This window comes from Strix uralensis, chromosome 11, assembly GCF_047716275.1.
Source record: "Strix uralensis isolate ZFMK-TIS-50842 chromosome 11, bStrUra1, whole genome shotgun sequence".
In the NCBI taxonomy this organism is placed as follows: domain Eukaryota; kingdom Metazoa; phylum Chordata; class Aves; order Strigiformes; family Strigidae; genus Strix; species Strix uralensis.
Window position 1 is genome coordinate 11,092,142 of NC_133982.1, and position 9,994 is coordinate 11,102,135.

At 43.1% G+C, this 9,994-nt stretch overlaps 1 long non-coding RNA gene across 14 annotated transcripts in view; it reads right to left on the reverse strand.

Moving 5' to 3' along the window:
* Positions 1–9,989, reverse strand: part of LOC141948275 (uncharacterized) — a 32,184-nt gene extending 22,195 nt beyond the window's left edge. For 9 of the 14 annotated variants that reach the window (XR_012630413.1, XR_012630416.1, XR_012630418.1 and 6 more), the window contains exons 1-4: positions 9,609–9,989; positions 8,546–8,678; positions 8,191–8,265; positions 7,321–7,543 (exon numbers count right to left, since the gene is read on the reverse strand). This is a non-coding gene — a long non-coding RNA (uncharacterized LOC141948275). Of the gene's footprint in view, positions 1–7,320; positions 7,544–8,190; positions 8,266–8,545; positions 8,679–9,384; positions 9,504–9,608 lie in introns of those variants that run through there. The other 5 variants (XR_012630421.1, XR_012630419.1, XR_012630415.1 and 2 more) reach the window with 4 other exon arrangements.
* Positions 9,990–9,994: the final 5 nt, after the last annotated feature.

The window sequence follows — 9,994 nt, forward strand, 5'->3', positions numbered from 1 at the left end:
CATAACCTCTCCTGCTCCGAGATAAAGTTCAGGTTTTGACTTGAACATCACTCCAGTTGAGCCATGAATCACAACTTCAAATGATTTATCATCTGCAAACAGATGTTACAGGACCATATGCCTCAAGACAGACCGGAGACTGAGCCATTTACCAAATTTAGTCATAACATCACCTGCCAGCCCCCAACGTTCACCGGCCTTGCCCGCAGCAAACACCAACACTGTTCCCCAGGGGACTGTTTTCACCTGCAATTTTATAAAAGGCTGAAGCCCCACATAACCTCAAGTAGTAAAATGGGGTGTATACCAGTAAACTTTAAAATGCATTACATCTATCTGGAGGGCTGGGAACGAGACAATCACATCATCATTTATATATTCCTACACAATTAAAGCGAAATCTTTTGTTCAGATCACAGAACTCAGCTGTGTCAGTTCAATTGCTCTGATTGAACTAATTGAATTTCAATTGCTCAAGTCTGGTTTTGAACAGTTTTGTATGACATTCAAAAGACTGAAGACTTCCTTTATAAATGGAAGTGCGTGTGGGGAGGGACAACAAATGATTTGGCTGTTACCCAGAAAATAACAAATGTGTAACGTATTTCACTGGAGCAGCATACCGAGTTTTGTCTTTCAGCAGAGGCCTCCATTTCCTAGGGTGGCGCGTGAAGCGCTTCCCGTGTTTTAGGGTCCTCTTCCCAGGAGGAAGGAGGCAGGGACCCTCACTCTGCAGACTGAACTAAAACTGAATATTCCTTACCCAAATCCTCCATCACCCCTGTAGCTATTATTGTGTCAGACACAAAACATACTTGAATTACAGCTTTCCAGGACAGAGCGCACAGACTACTTGTAAAACTCCTGCTTTTGCTGTCTGGAAACTCCGTACCCACCTAGGAGGGAAAACTACACAAGGTGGCCACAAGAGGATTAGGATTCTCGATTATTTCTAGAAAAACATTTATTTAATTAAATCTTAATTAAATGCCAGGGTAGGTCTCATGGCCGATGTCTACCAGCAGCTTCTGTACAAACTTGCTGATTGTTCTTTATTCTGACTGCAGAAGCGGAACCGTAAGCGGCTTACGAGCCAAAACCAAAGCGCTCACGAAGCCAATGGCAACGGCCCCGTTCGCTCTGCAAGCCAGGCCACCACATCCCGCGTGCGCTCGAGCCCCTCTTCCGCACCAACTCGCTGCGCTTACTCCAGCACATCGCTCCACTTGAAAGGTATCAATGGTGCAGGCACGCAAGAGCCCCACTTTGTAACTTTCTAAAAAGGCCTATCTACCTTATCTTTAAAATTATTTTGGTTTTGATAATAACTTCTATGCTACAGAATTTGCTTCCTTTCCCCTCCATTCTGTCTCTGAATAAAGTATCCACGTACTCTAGCACAAGTCAGGTCTTCAATTTAACTTTTCTTCCTTTCAGCTTTCCTTTTAGCTGCATTTATTTTCCTTTGAGCTGCATTTATTTTTCTTTGAGCTGCATTTATTTTTATAACTGGGCATAAAAAATGGTGGAAGACAGACCCCCCATTTGAAGATGAGCCCGCATGCCTAAGGAGCGGCCAGGCCTTCCGGGTGGACACGAAGGGTAACTCTACGGTCAGTTGGGATTTATTTCTAAGTTCTGCTCTATCTCAGTTTCCCACACTGTGTACACGTCACTTACCTCAGAAAACTGACCCATCTATAAAATGGACACGAGTCTTCCTCCTCGTTTGTACATCTCATGGGAATTATTCATCGTTATGAACGATTCTGTGATTCTTCATACTTATCAATCCATCAGCCACCTTCACCTCTGGCTCAATGACGTTTTGAATCATTACAAGAATGGCAAAATCCTCTTTCAGAGCACTGGCTAAAACAGGACTTTCATATCCTATCGCCACCTCTGACTGACCTCGGAGTTTAACAATGCAATTATTTATGTAACTGGGCAAAAAAGTGATGGATGTACAATGCACCATACCTTTACATTAGGCAGAAAAATTAACAAGTCAGAGAAACGCAGAGAAACTAAAGGATTATTAAACTCTGTTAGTTAACCTACTTTGGAGACTGTGAAGACCTAATTGTCAAGGAAAGACACTCTGGGATGAGCTGATCTCCTTTTACACCACCTGAAACTGTAGTTTTCATTTTAGAACTATTTTTGTTTCATTGGCTTTAAAAGGAGATTGTTTAAGTTTTTAAAAAATCATCAGTTTTCACCCTGCTTTCTGTATTGGAAAGAGATTCAAAGATGGCACAGAAAAAGCATTAAACTACAATTTTCAGACTTGGGGGTTTCGTTGTTTAAAAAAAATAACCACAACCTTCAGGCAAAAATAATTTTTGTAGAGAATCTTAATTTTTAATGGCATTTTCAAAAGCGCAATGTGACTCTCATTCCATAAACTGATAGCCATCTGTGACGAAGAAAATATGCAACATCACTGCCACAAAAAAGGTCACTTCATCAGGGCTGAGCCCCAGTGCACCCATATACGTGCCAGACGTGTAGGCTACAGAACTGTACGATTTACTGTCGCTCTGCTTGTGGCCAGGAGGTGCTGGGGAGGAGTAAAGGCAGTCCCTCCTGCCCTATAGTAGAGCTTAATCCTATAGTAGGGCTACTGTAGGACTCGTGTTGCACCTGAATTTCAGTCTGTAGGAATTGCACCATAGCAGTCAGAGGCAACAGCCGGGGATGCTTATAGAACATTTTCATGAAATAACTAATAATGTTGTGGTAACTTCGTATACTGGAACTTCTGATTCCCTTTACCCCCCTCCTGAATCGAGCCACAAAAGCCTTTGCTCAAGAAGGCCAAACAAGCTGTAGGAGGTTCTTAAGAAACAGGAGATGGAAATGACAAAGTGAAGCAATAAGCAGATGAGCAGTTGAGAAGACTGAACCCGGCAATTCTTTGAGGGGGGTGAGGAAGACTGAATGAAATTCAGAAGGTTACGTGTGCGTACATACGTGCCACCGATACGCAGAACAGCTAGGAAGGAAGTTAAGTGTTCTCTTAAATAGGACAGAATAATTATTTCTACCACACTGATGAAATTTTATGATCTGCTAATGCAGTTGTTGGGGCCAAGCAGTTAAATAGACTGCTCTGACCATAAAAATCAGAGTTCCTGAATTCCAGACGCATCTTTGACACTACACTGATGCATGACCTTTGGCGATTCACTTGAACAATTTTAAGTGGAAATTGCACTTACCGCGTGCTAGAGAAGTGAGTCTTGATGACACATGTTAGTGAGAGAAAACAATGTTTTGGGGTTAGTATTTCAGAAGTCCCTCCCATCCCAGTAAAAGATTTTTCTCATTTGAACTAGGATTTATATTAAAAGGAAGCCTCCGTCTATCAGAACATTCCTTGTCCATCATCCCTCCAAATTTTTCAAGAGCTCCTACCTCCAAATTTCATTTTGGAACAAATCTGAAAAGTTCCATTCAACATAACTGGAAACAAATATTAATAAATGAAAAGTCTGACCTACTGTGTAAGGAATGGCAAATAGAAAGTATTATCACAGAGTGAAGTATAAAAGTCCTATTTATTACAATACCGAAACAAATGAATTCATTACTGAAATAAAACCTCATGTAATGAAGTGCGAAAGTAGAAGGTATTTATGTTTAAGGGTTGGGTTTTTTCTTGCCTGAATTCAACAGGTTTCACACATTATCAGAGCAATTCAGTCCCTCTGAACGCCCACCCTCTCACTGTTCTTTACAGAAAACACAAACCAAAATCTTACCACCTCCAATTCCAAAATTTTAGCCCAGCCCAAACACTTTAGGAAATCCTGTGAAGCTTTGGGGTCAGTTTGAAACATAGCAGAAATAGCTCCAGCCGTGTGCGCTGGTCTGCAGTTGGCAAGTGGACCAAGGCACTGCACTTCTGCTGCTCCCATCTCTATCGCTTACGCCGCGCCCAGGAGAGCGTTGGACATGACAGATCTTTTTCGTACTGGCAGAAGTTACTACGGCAGCTGCGCTGGTAATTCCACCAGTAACTATGTCCCATGAATCACATTCCTCTTGAAGTCCCCTGCCCAAGAACTGTCCTCACTTTCATCTTCACTACTTAAACTGTCAGACTTGAAAGCTCCCACATCCCCTGCAGCAAGTTTCGTACAATACGCTCCTTCTACAGTCGGTGCTTCTTATTTTGAGTCCAAGAAAGAAACACACTCTGTTCCTCTGAAGTACTTCTGCTAAATCAAAATCTAATCATTCTACGAAGTATAAAAACTACAAGTGCATTTCCTTCCCCGTCTCCCAAAAAGAGCAGAACTGGTCAAAATGTCCCAAAATTTTAAGTCCTGGTGGAGCAGTAAAGCTGCTGTACCTTCAACTACATTCACACTGCCGGTGCGCGGGCCTTGTAAAAACCTGACATCATGTTCTTGTTGCTTTAAGTTACTCAGACAAACTGCTATAAAAAAACCAAAACACCTTTCTAGTTACCCCAACACACACAGATTTGACAAGAACCTCCGAATTTTCTGTTTTAATTAGAGTCCTCCAAATGTCTCTTGTCATCTTCAGGAACAGCTAAATCAGTCCTGCAAACTCTTTTCAATAAACTTCATTTTATCCAGTTTCATTCTGATGTCATCATTCACTGGATTTTCCACCTCGTTACAAAATACATTAACGCATATTTTTAGCTTGGAACTCGGGTATGTAACCTTCTTAAACTTTCTGTTCTAAAAATTGTTATTTTCCTTTCCTGATTTTGTGTCTTATTCTGCCATACCACAGCTGAGTTTATCAGCTTTTTAAAAGGAATTTTATCAGGAATTTTGCAACAATCACTAAAGTTCTTTTCCTACTTCTGTGTTGACCCACTCATAGATTTATGACAGGCTGAACAAAAAAAATAATGCTGATTTCCCACCCTCCCTCCTGTCACATGTCTACCAAGTTATTGTAATTTGATTCTCTACAAACTACTCAGGAAGGCCAGAGGGCATGCTCATTTGACTTCAAAGTTACGCTATTTCTTCAGTTTAGGATTTTTTTTTATTTTCGTGTTACACACACATTTTTCCCCCAAATTATCCTGAAAGTCTATCTGGTAATTAAGCTAATCCATACTATTTTTGGCTTACCATGCCTAATTCAGGAGATTTTTACAAACATTCTGAAGTTGATCATAGACAGGACAGCTTGTAAAAGAAGACCAACAGCAGTAAGAATGGCTGAATACTCAGTTACAAAATAAGTTCCAGTATAAGCCACTGGAACTAACTGAACAATTATTTTTCATTTGTTAAATCCTGTACAGTAAAATGAAGTATCAAAGCAATAAAAAAAGCACTTATTTGTAACGATGTCATCCTACCCTCATATAAAATGATTAATGCTTCAGAAAAGAAAGACAAATTTGCCTGGTTATCTAAAAAACACCGAAGAATAAACTTAATGAATACTCTTAAGCATCCTTTTCACAAAAAGAGACAATATACAGTGCACCTCCTGGTTAAAACAACCAACCAACCCCTCCAAAACTCATCTAAATCCTGTCCTAAGAGCACGCCAACTACACAACCAATTTTGGCAGGAAATAAAAAAAGTATTTGAGAGACAGAAACAGGGGAGTGGGAAGTGGCATACTGCAAAAGACTTGTAGAAAACTATTTAAACTATTTTAAAAACTGGTGTACAAGTGACAGAAGGTTTATGGGTTTATATATTGATCAGTCTATTCTCACAGACCAGCAAAAATGTGTGAAACAATTTCTCTCCTTGTTTTGTTAATTATGAATGTCTAGGCTCCGCTGGTATGCCTGATATCGTGCAAATAAAAGGGAAATAACATCCTACACGACTCTGGGAAAAAAAAAAAAAGCCAGTTTTGAGACATACCAGAAGCATTCACCTCTTCTTCTCCTAATTTGCTAACTTAAACCAGCTGCTTCCCATTTGATACACTGCTTTAAATAGCCTTTCTTCCTTTCTTGTCTGAGCTTCCCAGTTGAGTATCAATCTCTTACTTGAAACACTGCTAGAAAACAGAATATTGTGACACAAATGTGGAGTATTCGCATGCAATTAATGCAGAGACCAATGGGAATCACTCATGTGCCAGAGCAATTGTACACTGGTCCCAGAAGCAAGCACTGAAAAACATATTGTTTTGAATTTGCCCAACTCCCTCAAAGGGCTGATTACATTAAAAAAAAAAAAAAAAAGCAAGTAACAGCAGACAAGAACCCTTCTGGGTTTAGACTTGACCACCCAGTTTACACCTTGATAACCACTACTGGGAGAGATTTAGACAACTGAACAACTGACAAAAGGCACAGCACCAACATCCAAGCGTCTTAAAACAGTCATAAGCCCCAGAGCTTATTCATCCAACGTCTTGAGCTCTTCCTCTTGCTTTTTTTATTCTGCCTGTAGCACTCCCCTATTGATTTTAAGGATCTCACAGAGTAAATTTGTGTTCTCAGAGAATGTATATAGTTTCCCAATGCTCGTTTTTGTCCCTTTTCCCCAGAATTCCTGGATACCAGCAATCAAGACTGTTCTAAATTCCCCTTAATGACCAATATTCCAGCTATGCTGGAGGTGGGGAAGCTAAGAGCAGGAAGAGGGACAATTTAAGAACAGAATTTTCTCTTTCCAGTTACCATATCTACATACACAAAAACTGCTGAAGAAGATGTTACACAAAACATGAAGGAACGCATTGTCTAGATGCAGCAGGGACAAACAAGATACCAACAGATCTACAAAAGAGTATTATAAGCCACAAAAAAACAATCAGCAGCTCATTTCAGCAAATGCTCAGCTACCCAGGAATTTTACAGACACAGAACACAGTAGGATTTCACACATGATGCACATGCTTAATGTATAGGAGCCCTTCATATAACTGGTGTTAATGTCAGGCTGCAGTGTTCATGTTTAAAAAAGAAAAGAAAAAGAAACCACCCAAAACAAAGTGTGAACTGTGGATGAAATCACCTAATTGGCCAAACTGCAGTTACATTAAGTAGTTTTTAAAGCTAGATCAGAAAATACCTGAAAGATAATCATATAGAAGCTCATGAAAACCTAACTCAGGCTCAGCCACCACTGAAGTTTCTATAGCGAGGGTTTTTAGTATTTTAGATTCTGGCCCAGGATTCTGATATACAATCAGCTTCAACATGCAAACCTGCATTTAGAATTTCCTTTTCATACAGTTAATAACAAATTACTTTGAGTGATGAAGAAATTGGACAAATATGTGAACCACATACAAAAAAAAAACCCAACCAAACGTTAACTGTAGTGATTATGGTGATTACTCACAATACTAACTTCTTTGTACTTGAGCTTTAACGACCAGACCGTACAGATAAGAATGGAGAATATTTTGATCTTCCAAGGGGAGAGTGACCAGGATCCTACCAAGCAGTTTATCGTCACAGTAAGCAGGGCTCAGGCCACTTTTGCTGCTCCGCTCTGCTAAAGACTCCGAGCAGACAGGATTCCACACTCTGTATCAGAACGCAGTATTTCTAACCAATGACATCTATAACAGATAGTTGACAGCTTTATTCATAGAAACGCATCATAAAAATTCCTCAACTAAGACTTAGTAGTGCTTCATCAAAACGCAACAGTTTCTTCCTCTATTACAAAGGGAACAAAACCAGATCCTTAGTTTAAATGGCATTTTTAAAGCTGAGTTGCTTTTTTTCATATCCTAAAAGTATTAGTCAGTCCAGCGACCAGATTTTTTTGTTGTTGCTGTTTGTTTAACAAAAGTTGTACTTGACAAAGAAGTTATTTAAAATTTATTCACCATTGTGATAGGATGCTTAGATATTTGGCCTGTAGAACATTTCCATTCATTTTGAGTTCTCCAAACAGTTCTCAAGACTTCTCAAACCCTTGCGATACAACCAGCATGCAGAGGAATGGGGCAGAGGGAAAACCAATGGGTTTAAACATTTAATTTTGGTTTTGAACTGTGAGTAAGTTTCCCCCAGTAGTTTGGAGGGGGGCACTTCATACAACTTTATATAATTATAACACACAACATTCTTTCTTCTGAGAAAACAAAGGAAAAAGTATCTCTGTATTCCCAGAAACTTTTTTTTTAAACACATGTTGGTGTAGTTAATACTTATAGACACTTTGTTTCCATATTAAAAGTTCTTTTCCAAAGGTCTTCACCTGTGCCATGAAAACAAATTCCAGACCAAACCTTCCTCGGTGACGCCTCAGCCCAGGGGCCACCTTTGTTCACACCTGTAAAGGAGAATTTAAAACAGAGCTAAAACAAAGTTCATCCTGATCCTGAAGTCTTAAACGCTTTGTAAAGTTTATATTCTAAAACTACTGCAGTAACTTCTTTTTCGTTGAAACTAGCACCACAGAACAATAATTAAAACAACTTGTCCATGCCACAGACAAAGCCGAAATCCAACGGCTCTAACAAGTTTAATCAAAACAAGGCCCTAAACCATCACAAAAATATTAACCTGTTGCAGAATACTAGTGGTAGTGTACTACAAGTTACACTTTTTACCTTAAACTGGATCCAGCTTGACCTTTCTCCCAGCTCGCACGTTCTCTACAGAACTTGTGCTTAGTTGTCAACCGCACCCATCACAGTTTATCCGCAGACACCGCAGGTAAAAAAGAAGTATCTCCATCCTGTGCTGCAAAATATTTTGACAAGACAGTTTTCCAACAATTCTCATATTTTTGTGGATGCTGAAGAGCAAATATTTCAAGCAACTCTTACGGATTTTTACAGCCCTGTCTTTTTCAGCCAGCTGAGGCAAAGGCAAGGTTAACAAGTCCACCGAACCAAGAGTGAAGGGACAAGCGGGAACCTCGCTAAGCAAATGAAGCACATTTTATCCATCATCTGCTACACCCAACGAAAACAGTTCCCTCCGTTTGATAAACCAGTCACAAGCACGTGGAGACAAGCAAGCGCGGGGTTTGGCCACAGCCAGAACCTGCTGCAGATAGCAAGCCCTGCCAGGACACATCTGGCACCTCATTTCATTAGTCTGCCTGGCAAAAGATACAGAATATACCTCCCGTTGGCACTACAGGCCCTGCCCCAGCGCTTCACCCAACAACTGGACGTTGAGGCTTCCCAGAGCCTGCAAGGCTCCTGCTGACACGTTCCGAGCAGCTACAAGCACCCCCTAGGAAGCCTTCCAGAGAGGGAATGGGCCGACCCGGGATTTCTTTGCACAAACACCACTTCCCCGCCCTCCCTCCCGCTGCCCAGAGCCCTCAGCAGCCCCTTCACCCAAAGAAGCGGGAAGGGCGGGGGGCGGAATCCGAGCGGTGACACCCCGCGCTGACCAACCGCCATCCCCGCCTTCACAAGCCGCCCCGCCACCGTACGCGCTCTCCCGGCCGGGGACCCCGGGGCTGAGGGCGGGCAGGGCCCGGCGGGAGCGCCCCGGTAAAGGAGGGGGCGGCTTCCCCTCCCCTCCCGGCCGGCGCCGCCGCTGAGGAGATCGGCGCCCCTCCCCCGCGCGCCGGTCCGCCCGCCTCCCGCTCCCGCCCGCCCCCCTCCCGCCGCCATTCCTCGCGCTCCACCGCCCCTCAGCCGCCCCGCTCCGCACCTTTTCCCTCCCTCCTGGCTGCGCGCCCCTGCCCGGGCGGCTCCGGCTCTTAGGCCCCGCTCCCCGCCCCGCGCCTCGGCGCCTCCCCCAGGATCCGGCAGGCGGGGGAGTGGAGAAGGAAGGAGGGGAGGGGGGGATGGCGGCGGCAGTGGTGGGGGGGGGTGACACGGAGGACGCGGCGAAGGCAGAGCGCACCCCAGCCCCGCCGCGGAGCCGCCGCCGCTCCTTCCCCATCAGCCACCAGCACGGAATGAGCCTCCGCTCCCAGCCGGGCTGTCCCCCTGGCCGGCTTCGCCGCTCCCCCATTGGCTTCCACCTCCCCTTGCCCGCCCCATTGGCTCCGGCCTCGCGTTACGGCGCGGCGGTTGGTGGCGGTGGACGTCAAT